Below are 23567 nucleotides of genomic sequence, written 5' to 3'. Positions count from 1 at the left end.
TGACATATCGACAACAGTGTCAATGATTTCACCCTTAACCTGACGGTGCAGCTCCCATTGAACAGTTCTAATGGTGTCACACTGCTGCAATCTAGTAGGCAATGCTTTTCCGGGTTCCGGGTCTTCCTTTCGCTCGGCAAACAAACTAATGTGTGCACCCTCTGATCTGACTGTTTGCGAAGCCCTTCTCGCTTTCTCAATAAACTCGGAAAGGACGCGAGCGCCGAACGTACATACCTGTTGATCTCTCCTGTCGTAGGTGCATCCACCAGGTAGGTAGTTGGTGTTATTTTTTAATTTTCATATTTTTGTTTATTTTTATCGTTTTTACTGTGCGCTTTGTTTACCTTTTCTTACCTCCACCGCATCTCTATTCCGAGTGACACTTGGAGCGGTGCATCGCTGATGTTGAGATGAGTGTGACGATGGGGTGGAACGCTCTTTTCGAAAAAAAAAAATACATTAAATTTTGAAGTGCTGGTGTTTTTTTTTGTAACACTTGAAATGTTCCGAATAACAATCGTGACAAAATAGGTTAACAATAGAACATTACAAATGTTAATTTTTACCAAGATGTTGACCGATTGAATAAATTTTGAAGGCTGCGTTTGAACCAATTCTAAAGCAAAGTCAATCCAAATCAAAATCAAATCCAATCGAAAACCAATACAAAGCTAATTCAAAGCCAATACAAATCCAATGCAAAGCTAATTCAAAGCCAGTCCAAAGCCAATCTAAAGCCAAACCAAAGCCAATCCAAAGCCACCCAAAACCAATCCAAAGACAATTCAAAGTCAATCCAATGCCAACCCAAAGCCAATACAAAGCCAATACAAAGCCAATTCAAAGCCAATCCAAAACCAATCCAAACCAATCCAAAGCCAGTCCAAAGCCAATTCAAAGCCAATCCAAAGCCAATCCAAACCCAATACAAAACCAATCCAAAACCAATCCAAACCAATCCAAAGCCAGTCCAAAGCCAATTCAAAACCAATCCAAACCAATACAAACCCAGTCCAAAGCCAATCCAAAGACAATTCAAAGACAATACAAAGCCAATTCAAAGCCAATCCAAAACCAATCCAAAGCCAATCCAAGGCCAATCCAAAACCAATGCAAATGCAATTCAAAGCCAGTCCAAAGCCAATACAAAGCCAATCCAAAGCCAATCCAAAGCCAATTCAAAGCCAATGCAAAGCTAATTCAAAGCCAGTCCAAAGCCAATCTAAAGCCAAACCAAAGCCAATCCAAAGCCACCCAAAACCAATCCAAAGACAATTCAAAGTCAATCCAATGCCAACCCAAAGCCAATACAAAGCCAATACAAAGCCAATTCAAAGCCAATCCAAAACCAATCCAAACCAATCCAAAGCCAGTCCAAAGCCAATTCAAAGCCAATCCAAAGCCAATCCAAACCCAATACAAAACCAATCCAAAACCAATCCAAACCAATCCAAAGCCAGTCCAAAGCCAATTCAAAACCAATCCAAACCAATACAAACCCAGTCCAAAGCCAATCCAAAGACAATTCAAAGACAATACAAAGCCAATTCAAAGCCAATCCAAAACCAATCCAAAGCCAATCCAAGGCCAATCCAAAACCAATGCAAGTGCAATTCAAAGCCAGTCCAAAGCCAATTCAAAACCAATCCAAACCAATACAAACCCAGTCCAAAGCCAATCCAAAGCCAATTCAAAGCCAATTCAAAGCCAATTCAAAGCCAAACCAAAGCCAATCCAAAGCCAATCCAAGGCCAATCCAAAACCAATGCAAATGCAATTCAAAGCCAGTCCAAAGCCAATACAAAGCCAATCCAAAGCCAATTCAAAGCCAATCCAAAGCCAATCCAAACCTAACCCAAGAAACAATTTTCACTTTAAGAAATGTTTCTCAAAGCAACGTTATTAAACTGGAAGTCGTATTATATTTGAATAATTTTGAAATAAAACTGTTCTTCAACTCTTGTTCGCCCAAAAATGAGAATCTATTCAACGTCAACCGTTCTATAAGCACGATGAAATGAATGTTTATCCAATGATCGTACATCGGTTGTGAAACTCTTGTTCAACGTTAGAACCATCAGCAATTTACACAAACATCATAAACTTTACTTCAACGTTTATTAAACAATGTTGTATGACGCTATTTGTTTAATCATATAAGAATGGTTTTAGAAACCGTTATTGTGCACTAGCAGCATAGCGCATAATAACAAGCTTTCTTCGATGTTTATTCCACCATAATACAATCAAAACATGCTGGAGCCGTGAAACAACTTACGAAATTTATTTCTATTTATAGATATGATTTTATAATTGCTACAAAAACGATTCTTAAACGTTTCTTCAACATCATGTTACATCATGTAACAATAAAATGAAAAAATGATTTACCTTTCAACATTTCTGCATTTGTGTCTGGAATAGCTCTCTCTGATTATGTACCCCCAACATCTTTATTTTATTACATTTTATGAGACAAATCACATCAATGGAAAGACTCGAACTCTGGATCTTTGGGTTCACACTCGTCTGCATCCGCTCTGCTTCAATCCGAATTACATGAATCGGCAGATTTGAAGCAATATATAAATATTCAATTCCTGAGTCGAATACATTACCGTACATATGCTGCTTAAACATTGCTTACATATTTTATTCAACTAATTGTCTTCATAAACATTGAAGTTGATCAATGTTTGAATAATTGTAACCGCAACGTTTAATCGTAAGGCATACATGCTAATTATTTTGCTAGTCTGTCAGTAATTCACGGTGTTGTGTTGTAAGATTGGTGTCGCTTCGAACTTTTTTTTTATTTGAACGTCCAAATAAGTGAACTTTATTTATTTTCACTGCTCCTGTTTTGTGTCGGGAGGAGAATATGTAAAACTTGTGTATATCTCCAGGCAACTATAAGATATGGACATAAGGAAGATATGCCCGGTTTGACCGGTGGCAACAAAGTGGATAGAGTAGATTGTCAACACCAAACAGAGGAGCCGCCCAGGATCCACTTCAGCTGCTTTTTCTGGTGTTTTTGTTACCGATTTTGCTGCCGTTGAAGCGTGTAGTGTAAAAGGTAAGTCAGAATGTTTTTAAAAGTGTGAAGAGTGTGAGATTTAGAGCTGCTGCAAGAAGTTTGTTTGGTCTTCAAACTTGTAGCCGCGGTTGCTCTTTTTAGGCTCCTAATCAGCAATCGTGTTTACAAAAAGGGGCAGGGCGAACAACGATTATTAAGTGACACAGTACCACTGCTAATCAACATTGCTTGAATAAAAGTGTAACATTTGTATTAAAGAAACATGGTAATATCTTGTTGTTAAGCTATATCAGTGTAGTTGAATAAAATGATCAAGCAAAAGTTGTTAAACTTTAAATAGGCTACTTGTTCCATTAAAGATCTTATGTGGAATAACGGCATCTAATACGTTGGAAGCAGCTTGTATTCTATCATTATTAGAGCACTATTGGACGGATGATGTGAATATTTAAGCAACTGTTTTTAAACTTTTATACCATTGGTTATTCAATGAGCAGAAATATGTTTAACTAACGTGCAGTTTCCACTGCATGAAACATTTATTCGCCATTTTGTTCAACATAAACTCTTGTACAACTGTCGGCGCCTTTGTAGCACATTTGATCAACTGACATGCTTATTAATGATTTTGAATTGTTACTTGGGAATACAAAACCAATCCAAAACCAATCCAAACCAATCTGTTACCGTTGAGAAACGCTAACTTTGTTTATTGCGTTGTTTTTGAGAATAAATTTGTTAATTGTTTAGTATTTGTTAGTAGAATTTAGATATAAAATTGTTATTTTGTTATTTGTTATAAGTTAGTAAATTGTTAGAGATAATTAATAAAAATCAGAACAAAATTTGTTAACACACATGCACCCAACACTGAACAGATCTAAGACAACACATACACAAAATGAGCCAAAAAGGGGAGAAGTGGACGCCATGACACATCCACGTCAGAAAGAGAAAGAAAAAGGGAAATTGGGAAAAGGCAAAGGGGACAGGCTACTGGGTCGAAGATAGCCAAGAGCAAAGTCTTTCGATTCTGACCTCTCGAGGCAACTAGTGCGTTATCGAAAAAATCCAAACCACCAAAGTCAATTTAACCGTTGATCCGTTGATTAAAATAATCAGCAGTTAAAGTTAGAAACGAAAGTTAGTTCGTGAATCGTGAATTATAGAATCAGGTATGGTTCTTCAGACCAAAAAGTGATTCAGCAGTTGGTGAGACGCCCAGTAGCCCTGTGTCTAACCCCACTTTCTTTAGGACCCATTATCATAGGCCTATTCAGCCTGGTAGTGGCCACCCGTGGCCCGTGAACACCTGTAAGGCATCCCGTCCGCCGCCTAGGAGGCCCGAACAACGCCTTTCTTTCGGTTAGTGCCCCTCCCGGACAGCCCGAAGTTCCGCCTGGCGTTGAGGACCCTCCGACGCCCAGATAGTTCCGTGAACGCCCGAAGTCCTCGGCATTCCCCGTTGAGACCCCTGGACATCAGCCACCACGCCACCCCGGTGGTCAGATCAAGCGCGAAGGTTGTGCCGCGCACCCCGTCATCCCGTCCAAGCCCGTTGGTCTACCGAACGCCCAGGATACCCGCAGGAAACCACCCCAGTGCTCCACTTCCGGCCGGCCGCAACGTTCCACACTCCACACAGACACTCCACACACACAGTAAGTTTGAAAAAATTAAAGAAATAGTTAAAAATCAAATTAGTGTTTTACTTGGGTTCTTGACCAGCGAAACGTGCCGACCCTAAGAGTCTCGCTCGCTAGGCGTGGTCCTTCCGACCCGCCAAGTAACAATTGGCGCCCAACTAAAATAGCTCAGGTCAAGAATTCAAGTGAATGCAGAAAAAAATAGGTTATCAAATTAGTGAATTTTACGAAAAACGCGTGATTGCATATAAAGTAGGTTATCCAATTAGAACAATAGATTTCTTTAGAATTTGATTTGCAAAGCTAGTGATTTCAAACCGGTAGCACGAATTTGTTCCCACCCGTAAAGTGAAAAGTTTCTAGATATCATATTACTAGTGCGCGCACGCTCGCAGAAGCTCACAGTGTTGCAGTGTTCCCACCAGACAGCGAAAACTAGAAACGATTCGATTTTTAATTCAAACTATGTTGTTAATGGGTCTTGATTCAACTAAAAAAGCCTGAAAAGTGAATGTTTCATTGAATTGTGTGACTATTTTGCGATCGGTATTGTGCATGAATAAAACGATCATTTACACAATAGCCAGCTTTTATTCTTTGAATAGCGGCCATTCAAGAGAACAATGGATCTCCAAACAATGTACACCTGTATGGATGTATCCCATCTTTCGGTTGATGAGGTAGAATATGAGCTACTAATCAGGAACATTTTGTTTCACTTCGATGAACACGAGAGTATCAAGCGAAGGAAGCTCAAAGATAGATTGAAGGGTGAAAGAGAATCAAAAACGTTTGCCTTTTCTCAGCCGTGGCAAAATGTTGATGAAGAATTAGTCACTATTGGTTCAAAATTAACGGTCATAGGTGGTTTGCTAGAAAATCCTAGAACAGATGCCAGACAGCGTCAAAAACTAAAAACGCGATTGGTTCATTATCGAGTTCGGAATTATATTTTGTCTAAGGCTGCAGGCGCGAAAAATTTTAGGAACGAAATTGGAAAAATAGGTCGTCAAGCCGCGGACCTATTCAAGCGATTTTTCCCGGAAGTGACTGATAGTGGTACTCATTCAGAAGATTCCGAAAGATTGGAATCTGATTTGAATAACGTGTTAGAAGAAGTTAGAAGCGAAATAGAGGTTCTGAATGAGACAGCGGTATCAGCAAAAGAGGTAGAAGAAGAGTTAGAGCAGGCAGGAGCAGCACACCAGTTGCTAGAATCGAAAAAGAAAGAGATGAATGAGTCAGTAAAGAGGTCGGAAGAAATTTTAAAAGTTCTTTCGGAATACGAGGAAGGTAAAAAGGAAAATCCGTTAGAGCTTATCGCGGTTTTCAAAACGTTCGTTCAACAGACTACCGAACAGCAAAGGCAGATGCGAGAGAAACATATTGCGGAAGAGGAACGAAGGATGAAGGAAGCGCGAGATACGATGGAAAAGAAAAAGAGATTAGAAAAGGTTTTGATTAGTCTGAATGACCGTATTAAAAAGGAGCCAGAGCCGGTAGAGAAAAAATCGGTGAAATGCTTAGAGCCAGAAGAAACGAAAACTGATATAGGAGATGGTAGGAAGGTGGAGAGGAAGGTAGGTGATTATCACGATTCCGATAGTCACAGCGCGAATTACAAACGGGATAGTTCCGAGGAAAGTAGAGAGAGGGTTGCTCGTAAGTCGAAAAAGCAGAGCAAATCAGGGAAAAAAGGAAATAAGTCATCCAAGCGAGAGAAGAAAAGACGACATCGTAAGCCGAGCTTCTCGACTACTTCTAGTACGACATCGGTTACAGAAAGCTCCGAGTATTACAGTTCAGATTCAGGTAGTAGTTCAGATTCGAGCAGTGAGGATAAAAAGAGAAGAGGGAGGAGGGGAAGTAGGAGAAATTTGGATATGAAGAGAATACCTGTTGCGGAGTGGAGATTAAAATATGATGGAAAAGATCAAGGTAGAAAGCTAACAGAGTTCTTGAAAGAGGTGAAAATGAGATGTATTTCTGAGGACATCTCTGAGAAGGAACTTTTTAGGAGCGCAATTCACCTTTTTACAGGTCGCGCGAAAGACTGGTTTATTGAGGGAGTAGAAAACAGAGAGTTTCGGAATTGGCATGAGTTGAAAAGGGAACTCAAACGGGAGTTTTTACCCCCCGATTTAGATTTCCAGCTTGAGGTACAAGCTACCGAAAGACGACAAGCAAGAGGGGAAAAATTTACTGATTTTTTTCACGACATTATGAAGATTTTTCACTCGATGACTCGGTCGATTTCTGAGCGCAGGAAATTTAACATCATCTGGCGTAATCTCCGTTTTGAATATAAGAACGCCATGACTGGTGCCGGAGTCAGGTCGCTGTCCAAACTGAAGAGGTATGGACGGATCATTGACGAGAATAACTGGACCATGTTCCATAGACCGCACGAAAATTCAGCTCGTGGTAGAAGCGCTCAGCTCCACGAAGTTGTAGCATCAGAGTCGTCGAAGTCCAAAGGTAACTCTCAAAATCCGAATGCGGCATCGCGAGTTTTTACCCGAAGCAAACCTAAAAATGATTCAACAGAGAAAACCAAAACATTAACAGAGACGAAAAATTTAGGAGAGAAGTCGGGAGAGAAGCCAGTCGACCCAGTCGAAGGCTCCTCGAAGGGCACATTGATACAGATGGCTGAGAAATATCGACGGCCACCGATTGGAGTGTGCTACAATTGTAGGACCAGTGGACATCATTATGTAGATTGTCCCAAACCGAAAGGCAAATTCTGCAGAATTTGCGGATTCGGAGATGTTATGACCCCAGCTTGCCCTGTGTGCCAAAAAAACGAGGCGGATTCAGCTTGAGGAGGCAAGCTGAAGGAAGTCGCCAAAACCCTTCACAAAATTGTCAGATCTCAGAAGAACTTTCGATGAGCGGTTTTGAGACGGTCTCCGAGAATGATTACTCTCCCGTGTCCACCGTGAACGAGCTTTTCGTTCGGGTCGATGGAGACACGCGACCGTTTGTGAAAGTGAGTGTGCTAGGTAGAGAAATTGTTGGCTTGTTAGACAGTGGTGCTCACTGCTCGGTGTTAGGAGCAGGGTGTAAAAAGCTAATTAAACTATTAAAGCTGAAAATATTTCCATCAGATGTGCATGTAGAAACTGCATCAGGGTCTCAAGTCGACGTTGAGGGGTTCGTGTATCTCCCAATCACGTTTAATAACGAAAATCGAATTGTCAAGACTCTCGTGGCGCCCAAACTTAAGCGTAGATTAATTCTAGGTTTCAATGACTTTTGGCGAGCCTTCCAGATTCAGCCAATTGTCCTGAGTCGAGAGTCTCGAAGAAGGGAAAAGGAGTTGGAGGAAAATTTAAGGATTGATGAGTTGGAATGGCAGGAAAGTGAGAAGGACGAGGGAAGTTTAAGCGAGACACAAACGGCCCAGTTAGAGGAAGTAAAACTCAAATTCAAAATTGCAGTTGAGGGGCAAATTTTGGATGTAACTCCACTTGCAACTCACAAGATTGAGCTCAAGGATGAATTCCAAAAGTCGGCTCCAATCAGAATTAACCCATATCCAACGTCACCTGAAATGCAAAAGCGCATCAATCTAGAGCTCGATAAAATGCTACAACAGCAGGTCATTGAGCCGAGCAAAAGTGAATGGTCACAGAGCACCGTTCCAGTTATCAAACCAACTGGGGAAGTACGGTTGTGTTTAGATGCGAGACGCCTTAATGAGAGGACAAAACGCGACGCTTATCCTCTCCCACACCAAGACAGAATATTGAGCAGATTGGGGGCAAGCAAGTATTTGACTACCATCGACTTAACCAAAGCTTTCTTACAAATACCATTGCACCCAGATTCTCGCAAATATACTGCCTTCTCGGTGTTAGGGAGAGGATTGTTCCAGTTCACCAGGCTCCCATTTGGTCTAGTCAATAGTCCAGCGACACTGGCTCGGCTAATGGATGACGTCCTGGGGTATGGTGAACTGGAACCAAATGTGTTCGTCTACCTCGACGACATTGTCGTGGTAAACGACACATTTGAAGCACACATTGAAACCCTTACCGAAGTAGCTCGTCGGTTGAAGGCAGCAAATCTGTCAATCAATCTCCACAAATCGCGATTTTGTGTGAGAGAATTACCCTACCTGGGATACATTCTCTCCCCCGAGGGCCTGAAGCCAAACCCCGATCGAATAGAGGCCATTGTAAATTACGAGAGACCGGCATCTCTCAAGTCATTGCGCAGGTTTCTCGGGATGACTAATTATTATAGACGATTTATTTCTGGGTTCAGTGAGTTGTCTGCGCCTCTCACCGATCTCTTAAAGAAAAAACCGAAATCTCTGACTTGGAACCCGAGAGCAGAACAAGCTTTCTTACAGCTGAAGGAAAGTTTGATCGCCTCTCCCGTATTAGCAAACCCTAATTTTACCCTTCCCTTCCAAATCCAATCGGATGCTAGCGATAGCGCTATCGCTGCAATCCTGACACAGCAGCATGAAGACGGTGAGAAGATAATTGCATACTTTTCTCAAAAACTGTCACCTGCTCAAAAAGCTTACGCAGCTTCAGAAAAAGAAGGGTTGGCGGTCTTAAGCGCCATTGAAAAATTCCGCCCGTACATAGAAGGGTCCCATTTTACCGTTGTCACGGATGCTTCTGCCCTCACTCACATCATGAAGGGTAAGTGGCGTACGTCCTCCAGATTGAGTAGATGGAGCATTGAATTGCAGGGTTACGATATGGAGATACGGCATAGACGCGGAAAGGACAACGTCATCCCAGACGCGCTTTCCCGCTCCGTAGAAATAACCGAGGTCCTTTCCGATGGAGACGCATGGTATGCCAACTTATACAAGCAGGTAGAGACTTCACCTGACGATCATCTAGACTTTAAAATCGAGAACCAAAAACTGTTCAAACTGGTTCCCAACAAAACTGAAGTGCTCGACTATCGCCATGAATGGAAGCTCTGCATCCCTGAAAGCGATAGAGAGCGAGTGCTTCAGCTCGAACATGATGAGTCACTACACATCGGCTATGAAAAATTACTTGAGCGCCTCAGGACTAGATATTTTTGGCCAAAACTGGCCGAGTCGGCCAAAAAGTATGTAGGGAAATGCCAGGTATGCAAGGAATGCAAACCCAGTTCCGTGTCACAGCATCCATCGATGGGAAATCCACGGTTAGCGACAAAGCCCTTTCAAATCGTAGCAGTTGACTTTATTCAGTCTTTACCCCGATCGAAAGCTGGAAACATGCACCTATTTGTACTCCTTGATCTATTTTCCAAATGGACAGTGTTAGTTCCCGTCAAGAAAATTGCGACGGAACTGATTATAAAAATTCTCGAGGAACAATGGTTTAGGCGTTATTCTGTTCCCGAAATTATCATCACTGATAATGCCACAAGTTTTCTAAGCCACGACTTTAAAAACTTTTTGAGCAAATATGGAGTGAAACATTGGGCCAACTCACGTCATCACTCACAGGCAAACCCTGTTGAGCGACTAAATCGAAGCATAAATGCATGCATTCGCACTTATGTAAAATCCGATCAGCGCCAATGGGATACAAGAATATCCGAAATTGAGCACACCATAAACAACACTTTCCATTCGTCCACTAATTTCACCCCATATCGCGTTATATTTGGCCACGAAATCGTCACTACTGGCGAAGAGCATAGGAGAGATGCAGATACATCTGTGCTTTCTGATTCGGCCCGAGATGCACAACGATTAAGAGTCAATGACACTGTTTACAATCTCGTTCGTAAACACTTGGAAAAGGCTCACGATCGCAGTTTAAGAGCGTATAACCTTCGCTACCAGAAACCTGCACCTGTGTATCAGGTTGGTCAGCGGGTATACAAAAGAAATTTCACCCAGTCTTCTGCGGGAGACCATTACAATTCTAAACTTGGTCCCGCATACGTGCCCGCCATCATTGTTTCGCGAAGAGGCACTAGCTCATATGAGCTCACCGACGAAAATGGCAAGAATTTGGGCATATTTTCTGCCGCAGATATTAAGCCCGGTATTCTCGCATAATTCTCACAATCTTCTCCACTAATTAGTCCGATATTCAGGAGTAAACCTTACACAAATCCACGAAATTCAGGAGCGTAGAAACTCGGCCGTCCTCGCCATGTCCGCGTTGGTCGAAAGTATTGTTCAAGATCATGATCGTATTGTATATGTGAAGAGCTAAAATTGTTAGAGCGAGTGTGAAGTTGATGTAGATGAATGTAGGTACATGTTTTTTGTTGTAGGTCCATCTCTGTCTGATAAAAGTAGAAAATCATCTCGTCAATAGTCTGTTGTTATGAGGAATCGTAGCTTGTGTGCGAAGAATAGAACTGACCAATGAATTATGACTAGTAGTGACCAAATTCTTCTCCGCAGTTTGCAGATTTTTTTTAACGCGTTAAGTCTGCACTATGACTCCAAATAACGGCTCCGTAATACCAAATCCTAAGAAACCCATCCAAAAATGCACATTGAAATCAAAACAACAATAAATAGTATCCATTCGGTAGATTTGCATCATGATATTTCACACGAACAAAGATTGTGTTGGTAATCTTTCACAAAACTTCACTGTTTTGGGTAATTTGGAAGATGAAAAGGCCAAGTAACAGAATCGGGTATTAGAAGCGGTAAGGATAGCATTCCGAGCATGTAAGGAATGAACTATCTGGTGAATACACGCGACAATGTCTGTTTTTGGGAAAATCGAATGCATGAAAGTTGCAACTCAAACCTGATATGCTATTTCGTTATGTAAACTTTATGAAAATTAATTGATAATAAATTATACAATTAATTTTAGAGGGAGATGGGAGGTGGTGTTACCGTTGAGAAACGCTAACTTTGTTTATTGCGTTGTTTTTGAGAATAAATTTGTTAATTGTTTAGTATTTGTTAGTAGAATTTAGATATAAAATTGTTATTTTGTTATTTGTTATAAGTTAGTAAATTGTTAGAGATAATTAATAAAAATCAGAACAAAATTTGTTAACACACATGCACCCAACACTGAACAGATCTAAGACAACACATACACAAAATGAGCCAAAAAGGGGAGAAGTGGACGCCATGACACATCCACGTCAGAAAGAGAAAGAAAAAGGGAAATTGGGAAAAGGCAAAGGGGACAGGCTACTGGGTCGAAGATAGCCAAGAGCAAAGTCTTTCGATTCTGACCTCTCGAGGCAACTAGTGCGTTATCGAAAAAATCCAAACCACCAAAGTCAATTTAACCGTTGATCCGTTGATTAAAATAATCAGCAGTTAAAGTTAGAAACGAAAGTTAGTTCGTGAATCGTGAATTATAGAATCAGGTATGGTTCTTCAGACCAAAAAGTGATTCAGCAGTTGGTGAGACGCCCAGTAGCCCTGTGTCTAACCCCACTTTCTTTAGGACCCATTATCATAGGCCTATTCAGCCTGGTAGTGGCCACCCGTGGCCCGTGAACACCTGTAAGGCATCCCGTCCGCCGCCTAGGAGGCCCGAACAACGCCTTTCTTTCGGTTAGTGCCCCTCCCGGACAGCCCGAAGTTCCGCCTGGCGTTGAGGACCCTCCGACGCCCAGATAGTTCCGTGAACGCCCGAAGTCCTCGGCATTCCCCGTTGAGACCCCTGGACATCAGCCACCACGCCACCCCGGTGGTCAGATCAAGCGCGAAGGTTGTGCCGCGCACCCCGTCATCCCGTCCAAGCCCGTTGGTCTACCGAACGCCCAGGATACCCGCAGGAAACCACCCCAGTGCTCCACTTCCGGCCGGCCGCAACGTTCCACACTCCACACAGACACTCCACACACACAGTAAGTTTGAAAAAATTAAAGAAATAGTTAAAAATCAAATTAGTGTTTTACTTGGGTTCTTGACCAGCGAAACGTGCCGACCCTAAGAGTCTCGCTCGCTAGGCGTGGTCCTTCCGACCCGCCAAGTAACAAATCCAAAGCCAGTCCAAAGCCAATTCAAAACCAATCCAAACCAATACAAACCCAGTCCAAAGCCAATCCAAAGACAATTCAAAGACAATACAAAGCCAACACAAAGCCAATCCAAAGCCAATCCAAAGCCAATACAAAGCCAATTCAAAGCCAATCCAAAACCAATCCGAAGCCAATCCAAAGCCAGTCCAAAGCCAATCCAAAGCCAAAAGAAAGCCAATCCAAAACCAGTCCAAAGCCAATCCACAGCCAATCCAAAGGCAATCCAAAGCCAATCCAAAGCCAATCCAAAGCCTATCCAAAGCCACCCAAAGCCAATCCAAAGCCAATTCAAAGACAATCTAAAGCTATTAAAAAAAAATCCAAATCCAATCTAAAGCAAATTCAAGGCCGATCCTAATCCAATCTAAATCCAATTCAAGTCCAATTCAAAGCCAATCCTAGACAAACTAAAGCCAATCTAAAGACAAACTAAAACCAATCAAATTCAATTCAACGACATTCCAAACCCAATAAAAGGCAAATTCAAAGACAATCCAAAGCCATTCCAAAGAAAATCCAAAGCCTTTGCAAAGCCAATTCAAGGCCAATCCAAGGTCAATCCAAAACCAACTCAAAGCCAATCCAAAGCCAATTCTAAGACAATCCAATCCATATCCATTGCAAGTCAAGCCAAAGCCAAAGCCAAAGCCAAAGCCAAAGCCAAAGCCAAAGCCAAAGCCAAAGCCAAAGCCAAAGCCAAAGCCAAAGCCAAAGCCAAAGCCAAAGCCAAAGCCAAAGCCAAAGCCAAAGCCAAAGCCAAAGCCAAAGCCAAAGCCAAAGCCAAAGCCAAAGCCAAAGCCAAAGCCAAAGCCAAAGCCAAAGCCAAAGCCAAAGCCAAAGCCAAAGCCAAAGCCAAAGCCAAAGCCAAAGCCAAAGCCAAAGCCAAAGCCAAAGCCAAAGCCAAAGCCAAAGCCAAAGCCAAAGCCAAAGCCAAAGCCAAAGCCAAAGCCAAAGCCAAAGCCAAAGCCAAAGCCAAAGCCAAAGCCAAAGCCAAAGCCAAAGCCAAAGCCAAAGCCAAAGCCAAAGCCAAAGCCAAAGCCAAAGCCAAAGCCAAATGCTCTAAATGCTGCGTTAATAGTAACACGATTTGAATTATTCATTAGTAAACTTTGAACGTGTAGTAAGTGTGATGCATACATTATGGCGTTTTCGCTTTGAAATTATTTCGTATTTGAAATGTTGCAGTTTTCGAACAGTTTCTCCTCTCAGTTTGAATACTTGAATGTTGCAGCTGGCAATGATTGACTCGAAATTTTGAGGGCACATTTTACACCTATTCCCTCCGTTTTAGATTCTCTATCCTTTCTCGGACGAACAGTTCTCAACAGAGTTGGACGAAAGAAGCAGGAATCGGACACGGGCAGACGGTCGGTCGAACGGACGTGCACTACTGTCGAAAGGAAGTGCTAAAGAGATTAAACCTTGAGTTGATCTCTTTCTCTCTCTTCCCGTGTCGTCTCGATGCACATTCCTTTCCGAAACCCAAATTCAAAGAAATGGAGTGAATTATGAGATTTTATGGCTGTCGTCGTGGTTGAAGGAGTCTCGATTTTAATTTCAGATTGGTATTTTTTGTTTGAATAGGTTCAACAGGGTTTCTTTTCAGACAATTGATTCTCTCTCAAACTTAACAATTCGGAAGAAAGCACAGAGGATAGTATGTTCGTGATCTTGCACAGAATAATACCATTACAAAGACATCGGCAAACAAACGATGGATTATTCAACAGTTTAAGCTTCTGTCAATGCAATATCTTCCCAAAAGATGACAATCCTTCTACCTTCCCTTAAAAGGAATTACGATCAATATTTTAATAACCTCCTGTGGAAAGTTTGCACCCGAACCTGCCCAATCCGGATTAACCCTAAATCCCATAGAGCACTGCACATAATTGTCACCAACCGCAAAAAGTAAGCAGAAATCCATCACATTGTTTGCTCTGTCTCGGTATTGAACAGATATCTTCATGTCGTCATCTATCTCGCATTCCTCATCGCCACATCCGAGCAATGCATGCGAAACGCAAACCCATTCGTCGTCAGTCATTAACGAAGACAACGGTAGTGGACGCAATCCAAGCAAGCCATGCCAACCCATCTGTCTTCCTAGCGATTTCTGTCGCTGAAGAGTTGATAAACATTTTACCCATTTTACCTAAACCGCAGCTTACTTTGTCGTTCTTTTTTTGATTTCGTTTCCTCCTCGTCGTATCGTTTGATCTTGCCCATACAACCGAGGGCATGTCTCGCCTCGTGTACGCTCGTCTAATAAGCTTAGGAAACCGATTACAACCCAGACTATCGCTAGTTAACGGCAAACAAACATTCAAACACTGACTGCTGGCACCGGGCTCTAGAGAGGTTCGAAGATCATGAGCCTCGACTCGAGTTCCCTTCCCCGTCACGTCGTTCGCCTACACTGCAAAACGTCGAATCCGTCCCAATGTGACATTAATCCTCTTTTCCAGTTCGACGCGCTCCCCGTTCAACCCGGAATTCCCCCCTCGCTCCGATTTGAAACCGTCATAACCGACCGCCAGGCGTAGGAACAACCGTCAAGCTCAATGCAACAATGGGAGGACGACGAGAAACAATTAAATTCTTATGCGCATCGGTTGAGACTCGGAACGGTTGAGAATCGTCGAGCTCTCGAACTCGCTCGGCGCACCTTTGATTGTCGAAGAAAAACGACGATAACGACCGGTAAGGGAACCAACGTGGTGGCGCAAAGCAGGCCATGAGGTGGGATCGATCGTCGCGCGCACACCGGGCGACTGTGATTCCTCGAATGCGACCGATCTGCACCCTGCGAAGGATGTCTTCAGCTCTTGGAAATTGGTGTGCGGAGGATCATCAGGTGAGAACTGGGGACAGGATGTCTAAGAATGCGTTGTCAAACTCATCATTGCTAATGCAATGGTATCACTTACGAGTCTAGATTATTTTCTTCAAAATTTATTTTCAGGTCCAATTCCAAGATGACTCACCTTGCCCTTTGTTCTCCTCTCAACATACATACGCAAGTACCAAAGTAGGCCGGATAACGAGTAGGTCGCGCACGCAGAAGGCGCCGCCATCGCCACACCACGATAAAGTAAATCGCCCGATTGTTTTCAGTGATTGTGGCGTGGGTGTGCACAGGCACAGGGGCGTACCTACTAGCGTGGTTCGAAAAATCGTTTTTGCTCCACACCGCTTATTCGATTCCTAACCAGATTATATGCCTTCTCCCAAAATTTGAGCTCATTTGGTTGAAAATTGAGACTGCACAAGCCCTTCAAGTTTGTATGGGAATTACTATGGGAAAACGATGTTTTTCATTCGATGCACCGTAGGATTTCCCCAAGTGCCCTAGTGGGTTAGTCGACCCTTGGTAATCCTAGGCTACTCTATCAGCTACAACTTTGCCGAAGACCGCATTCAAATCGAACACCTCATTAATTAGTTACCGATTTTTATCCATAATCGAAATCTTTACTCATGATGGTTGAACTATTCGGTGGGCATCACTGCATTTTGCAGTGAAACATAGTAGCCATGATTTCAGTGTGCTATCTTTGGCGCCATGTGCAGCAATGTTGCCTGCTGGGAAGCTGGAGGATCACTGTTAAAGTTTGCCCAGTTGGATACAAATCGATAACTAATTAATGAGGCGTCCGATTTGAATCCGGTCTTCGGCAAAGTTGTAGCTGATAGAGTAGCCTAGGATAACCAAGGGTCGACTAACCCACTAGGGCACTTGGGGAAATGCTACGGTGGATCGAATGAAAAACATCGTTTTCCCATAGTAATTCCCATACAAACTTTGAAGGGCTTGTGCAGTCTCAATTTTCAACGAAATGAGCTCAAATTTTGAGAGAAGGCATATAATCTGGTTAGGAATCGAATAAGCGGTGTGGAGCAAAAACGATTTTTTGAACCATGTTAGTACCTACACGCGTCTTACCTGGGTTCAGCTGTGGGATTGGAATGTGTCAATCCGAGATAAGGAGGCGACAGGAAGAAAACATAAGTAGAGTGCTCCGTAATCGATTTTGCACGAGCGTGAATATATTTTCTACACTTGTGTGGCCTATTCATGGGAACGTACGGTACCATGACTCTTTGATCCATGCAACCAATAATGTGTCCAGTGATTGAAGCTAATACGGAATAACTCAAAATTCAATATGATAATTGTTAACAGAACGAAAACTAGAAGCCAAAAGCTGTAAGTCAGAAGCTTGATCAGAAGTCAAAAGCAAGTTCAGAACAATCATAATAGCCATAGTACAATACAGACGTCAGAAGTGTTGTGAAGCTGCCGGCTTAGAATTGTACTACGGATGAACTGTTCCGTTGGTAATTGGTTTACCAAACAGGGTAGCCCCAATTCAAGGTGTCAATTGATCGAAAAGGTGAATGTTCGACCGTTAACGGAGTCTATTACCACAGACAAACATACATACTACTCAAATCAAAATCATCGCACGATTTAACGGTCATTTTGAAAATAAAGTGTGGTTCGGACTGTGCTCGCATGTGTCATGGTGGCGCTGCTGTGCCTACGTCACCTCTCAATTTCGGAGAGAAATGAACGCGACGCCGATCAATGTTTACATAAAATGACTCAATCATGAACCTTCATTCATGTTTTATGAATGGATGAAGCCACGGGGGAGTCGTCACCTGCTAAATTGTTACATCGAGCCGAGGGAAACAACACCTGCAAACGAATGCTTCGGATTGAGCATTATAGAGGGTGCTAGTGAGATGCCGAACGATGTTTCTAAAGCAATTTTCTTCTGAGTGATATGTATGTTTGTCTGTGCTATTACCATGACGAAGGGTACGCCTGACTCGAATGTTTACGATAAGCAATCGCAGCAAACAGGTGGCGCTCGCAAGGCTAGAGGGATGTTATCCCCGGAACTAAAGGACAGTTATGCCGGTAAGTTGGACCTCAGCCAGGCATCCCGGAAAGCTGGGAAGGGAGGGTCTGATCAAGGATCGAAGGAAACAGGAGCTGCGGCCATTGATAGGTTCATAGGTTCCCAGCCACCACAGTTTAGAGCGGCTCAGAGGAAGGACGCTTCCTGAACTTTAATGGACAGGGAAAAGTTCAGTTAGATGAAGCCTGAGGAACAGAAGCGCATGGACACCAGGTCAAGAAAAAATAGCAAATCACGTGGCAAATGCGAGATGGGTGACGCGGATGTAATCAAGACGGAAGAGTCCGAGTGCTCGAAAGCAAGGCTCGGAAGTCTTGAAGACGATTGTAGCATCAGTTGCTGTGATGCACCACCGGAAAAACAAAGCAAACGATCAACGTGTGAAATGAAACGTCAGTCTTGTAAAGCATTTTGTGCGAGAAGGTGTCGCTTCTCTTCGTGAGCGTGCGTTCGGCTGCAGGATTCGGCTGGTGTGCTCGGAAGTGTCCCTCCGGACACTACAATGGTGCAGCCGGTAGGTAAGCTCCCGTGTTGTGATTTTGTGGCCTCGTGATGGAGAAGTAGTGGCGACTGGATGCGGGACAAAGTGTCCGTTTGTATTATGTACTCCATCCAATGTTTGGCTTCCGTAACTGCAAGTGTGTGTCGGCGGCGTGTGAGACTGGTGCAGTCGGTGCAGTACGGGTGATTCTTGTTTTGTTTTGATGTGTTTGTCGATTGACGGAATTGGTCTGGTGGATGAGACAGTGACGAGTTGCAGTTCCGTCCTGCTCTAGTTGTTTATTTGTCATTTGCTGCTTGATGGACTGGTGAACGGTCTTCTTTTTTTTTCATACCGAATGTAGGTATTGGTTTCATGGCGTGATTTTGGTAGCAGTCGGTCACCGAGTGGTCGCTGGATGTTCGCCGGATAGGAGATGTTGGCAGTTATTTGGCCTACAGTTGTAATTTACATGTGGATGGTGGATGGAGATGACAGGAGTTGCAGCTTCGTTTACATTTTGGAGCATTGTGTTAGGTTTTGGTGGTTTGTCGGTGTAAGACCGGATGGGACGTTGTAACAGGAAGGAGTGGAGTTGGTACATTCTATGTATAAACAACACAGAAAAGGTCCTTTTTGTTTTTTTTTGTGAACTTGTGTATATGTGTAAGTAGTTTGATTCAAGGCTTGGTTAGTTGTAGTTACCGAAGAAGAGTAGCAGAAATGAAATAATTGGCAGCAGAAAAGCGAATTCCCCCGAGAGGGTGAGCTAACAGTAAATTCCCACGAGAGGGTATACTGCAACAGAAAAGCGAATTCCCCCGAGAGGGTAAGCTAACGGCGAATTCCTCCGAGAGGGTAAGCTGCAACAGTAAAGCGAATTCCCCCGAGAGGATATGCAGCAACAGTAAAGCGAATTCCCCCGAGAGGGTAAGCTAACAGCGAATTCCCCCGAGAGGGTAAGCTGCAACAGTAAAGCGAATTCCCCCGAGAGGGTAAGCTAACGGCGAATTTCCCCGAGAGAGTAAGTTGCGATTTCCCCCGAGAGGGTAAGCTGCAGCAGTAAAGCGAATTCCCCCGAGAGGGTAAGCTGCAACAGTAAAGCGAATTCTTCCGAGAGGGTATGCTGCAGCAGTAAAGCGAATTACCCCGAGAGGGTAAGCTGCAACAGTAAAGCGAATTCCCCCGAGAGGGTAAGCTAACGGCGAATTCCTCCGAGAGGGTAAGCTGCAATAGTAAAGCGAATTCCCCCGAGAGGGTAAGCTGCAACAGTAAAGCGACCCAACTAACAATGGTAGCTGAATAATAGCTTATTCAACCAAAATTTCAAAAATTAAGCTTATGGATGGCTTATTCGTCTATTGTACAGCTACAATGTTTGTTGGGGAATTCCCCCGAGAGGGTAAGCTGCAACAGTACAGCGATTATAGGATGTAGGATGAAAGATGAAAGATAAAGGAAAGATGTTGGATGAAGTATGGATGTAGGATAAAGGATAAAGGATGTAGAATGGTGATGAAGGATGAAGAATGTAGGATGAAGGAAGAAAGATGAAGGATGAAGAATGTAGGATGAAGGAAGAAAGATGAAGGATGAAGAGAGAAGGATATACGATGAAGGATGAAACATCAAAGATAAAGGAAAGCTGTTGAATGAAGTATGATGGTTATAGGATGTAAGATGAAGGGAAAAGGATGTAGAATGATGTAAGTTGAAGAATGAAGGAAGCAAGATGTAGGATTAAGAAAGAAGAATATAGGATGTAGGATGAAAGATGAAAGATAAATGAAATATGTTGGTTGAAGTATGAAGCGATAGGATGTAAGATAATGGATATAGGATGTAGAATAATGATAATGATGATGATGATGATGAAGGATAAAGAATGTAAGATGAAGGAAGAAAGATGTAGGATGAAGAAAAAAGGATATAGGATGTAGGATGAAAGATAAAGGAAAGATGTTGAATGAAGTATGAAGGATATAGGATGTAAGATGAACGATAAAGAATGTATAATAATGTAAACTGAAGGATAGAGGATGTTGAATGATGGCGATGATGATGAAGGATGAAGTATGAAGTATTTATGAAGGTTGATGAAAGTTGCAGGATGAAGTGTGAAGGATAAACGATGTAGGATAAAGTGTGCCTGGATGAGGGATGAAGAATGTAGGATGAAGGGTGTAGGATGAAAAATGAAGGGTATAAGATGTAGGATGAATCATGATGATGAATATGATTATGATAATGATGAAGGATAAAGGATGAAGGACAAAGAATGGAAGATAACGAAATAAAAAGGATGAAGAATGGAGAATGTACGACGAAGGAAGAAGGTTGTAGGATGTAGGATAATAAACGGAGGATATAGGATGAAGGATGATGATAAATATGATTATGATAATGATGAAGGATAGAGGATGAAGGATAAAGAATGGAAGATGACGAAGTAAAAAGAATGAATAATGGAAAATGTAGGACGAAGGAAGAAGGTTGTAGGATGTAGGATGATAAATTAAGGATATACGATCAAGGATGATGATGATGATGATGATGATAATGGTGATGAAGTATGCAGGATAAAGGTTAAAGGATGAAGGGTAAACGACGCAGGATGAAGAATGAAGGATGATGATGATGAATGATGTAAAATGGAGGATACAGGATGTAAGGTGAAGTATGAAGAATGACGAATGAAGAATACAGTAGACGTTCGATAACTGCAACATGTTTACGTTTCACTTACCGAATAAAATTCGATAACTGCAAAGTTGTTGCACTTAGTGAACTTTCAGTAAAAAAAACATTGCATTTAAAGCGCTTGCACCGAGTGAACGTCTACTGTATAGGATGAAGGATGATGATTATAATGATGAAGGATGTCTGATGGAATATGAAGGATGGAACATGAAGGATGATGACGATGATGAAGAAAAATGAAGGATGATGATGATTTTGATATCGTTGATAAAAGTTGAAGGATTAAAGATGAAGGATAGAAGAAAGATGTTGGTTTAAGTATGAAGGAAATAGGATGTAGGATGAAGGATGTAGGATGATGATGACGAAGAATGTAGAATTAAGGATTATGACAGATGAAGCATGAAGGATGAAGTATAAAGGATGATGGTGATCATGATTATGTAGGATGGAAGATGAAAAATGTAAAATGAAGGAATCAGTAGCTGATCATTCCTCATAGTGTTCCTCATATAATCAATTTTTAGCATTGAATCGTGCATGGTTAAAGCGGGCAAAAAGTTCCGTGGTTTTAGGTGAAATTAAAATTATACTACTTTTGCAAAGAAAACGCGTGGTGTGGTGGCACACGCTCTTTTGTACCCTCGATCTCGGTCCCTGTATCTACAATAGAAGGAGAACAAGGAGAGCAAACACAATAGTCCATTATTTAGTTTTGCAAATTGTGGTAGTGTATCGCGGTGTTCGAAGGTCAGTAGCCTGAGAGCTAGCCAAAGATCTGCTAAGGGGGCTAAGTAGCGGTAAGCTCCTGGCGGTGAGAGTAGATAGAAAGAGATGGCCTACTTTGCACGAAAAGTGTTCTGGTGGACGTCTAGTACTTCACGGATTCCATTGAGCATCAAACATCGCTCTCATCACTAGCTCGTTGTCGGTAAGATCCGAGCATGGTTATCAGCCGCGATGAACTCAAAAAACGCAGCGACCGTAGAGCTTCAGAAGGTTGACGAGCATGTAAGTGGAATTATCGTAGGTGACAACCTCAACAATCTGTAGGAATCTATGTACGGAGAAGTGAACATAACAGCACGGGAAGTGATAGGCATTGCTCAAGTAAGACCAAGAAGCGACTGGTTCGATGAGGAGAGGCAGTTGGTAGAAGTTGACGGATGAGAAGAACGTTGCCAGAAGCAGCATGTTAGTGTCTGGCACCCGGAATTCAAGGAGGTCCAAGGGAGCTACAGTAGCACTGATAAGAATACATCACAGAAAACGGAAGCTGAGGCACACAGCAGTATGAAACAAAATGATATGTGAAAGTTTTACGAAACTGCGGTGAGAAAAACAACGACATCTCCTATCATGTTCAAAGACCATGAAGGGAACTTGCTGAAAGATGGCAGATGAAACTGTAGGAGTTGCCAGGTGGAAAGAGCACTTCTAAACTTTGTTGAATTGTGAGAACATTAGTTTAAACATTAGTGATACTGGACGAGCTGTGGAGCCACGACGCTAGAAGACTAAAAAAAAAGGCTATCGCGAGGTGAAAAATCGTCTTGCAGCTGCGAATAAGACTTCTTACGGTATCCGTAACCAGCTGAAATCCGCTAATCCTTTCGGTTGCTCTATACGAATGCAAGCATGCACGTTGATCGGAGAACAACTAATAAAATACAACAGACTACGTTGGGCTGGTCACGTCGCATGGATACCTTAAGTACTACAAGCGAAGATAATTTGCAGTAGAGAACCGAGGACATCGTAGCAGGCTGCGCACAAAATGGCTGTTTACGGTTGAAGAAGACCCAAGAGCACGTAACGTCAAGAAGGGCTGGAAGCTGTGTATTGACACAGGACCCGATCAAGCGAGAAGGTTGCTTCATTCGGTGTAGATTCAACGGAGCGAAATGTAGCCCACCAAGTAGCTCATTTTGTTCCAAGTGATACGTATGTTTGTCTGTGAATCAAGTATGTCATGGAAATGGCATTATCCAAAAGTTTCTAAACAAGTACTTCATGATTGGTAGGAAAAATTGGATCGTCTTAGAATGACAGTATCTTTCCAATGATCGTTTCCATCAGTATACGCAACCAGTCAGTGCCTTCTTGGATTAGAATTCGAAACTTCGTTCACATTTTTCGATCAAAGCACCCTGCGACAATCAGGAAGAGAGAAAAAAAAAACCGACCCAAAACGAATCCTGAAGAACGTGCTCCTCAACAATGCCACCATCCACCGCCGGATTCCGTGTCCGCATTCGATTCAAGGTGTCACACACTCGGCGGCTCACGGCTTCCAGTAGGTACTCTGACGAGTAAGCCGCGCGGTCTATTGAGCAAATTCCTTCGTTCTGCCTCATTTTGAGAGCCTTTTTCGACTCAGAACAATGGAGTCGTTTTTTCCTCATTCCCTGTCTCCCTCTTCCCGGATCCATTCTTCCAAAATTAAATCACATTCCTGGTGCAGTTCGTCAGAATCAGAAGAATCTCTCACCGTCCGTGGCCAACGGCAATCGGAATCGGATTCGGATTTGTAGTTGTTGTGAACCCAGAACGAGCCTGCTCCTCGCGTCGGAATACATTATCCAATTTTGTGACGGTTAATTATGATCGCGCGATGAGAGCCGCCGATCCGAAGGAACGCGAAGCAGGCCTCGATTCCAATTATATGCGCCACCTCGTTTTTTTTTCTCTCTCATCTTGGTTTGGATTTTGAACCTGAATTGAGTCCGATTGCGAGCAGTGGTAGTAGGCTGTGGTTGTCGACCGACATCATCGCGTTCAAT

The sequence above is a fragment of the Aedes albopictus genome, chromosome 1, assembly GCF_035046485.1.
Source record: "Aedes albopictus strain Foshan chromosome 1, AalbF5, whole genome shotgun sequence".
Classification (NCBI taxonomy): domain Eukaryota; kingdom Metazoa; phylum Arthropoda; class Insecta; order Diptera; family Culicidae; genus Aedes; species Aedes albopictus.
This window is presented reverse-complemented; position numbering follows the sequence as displayed.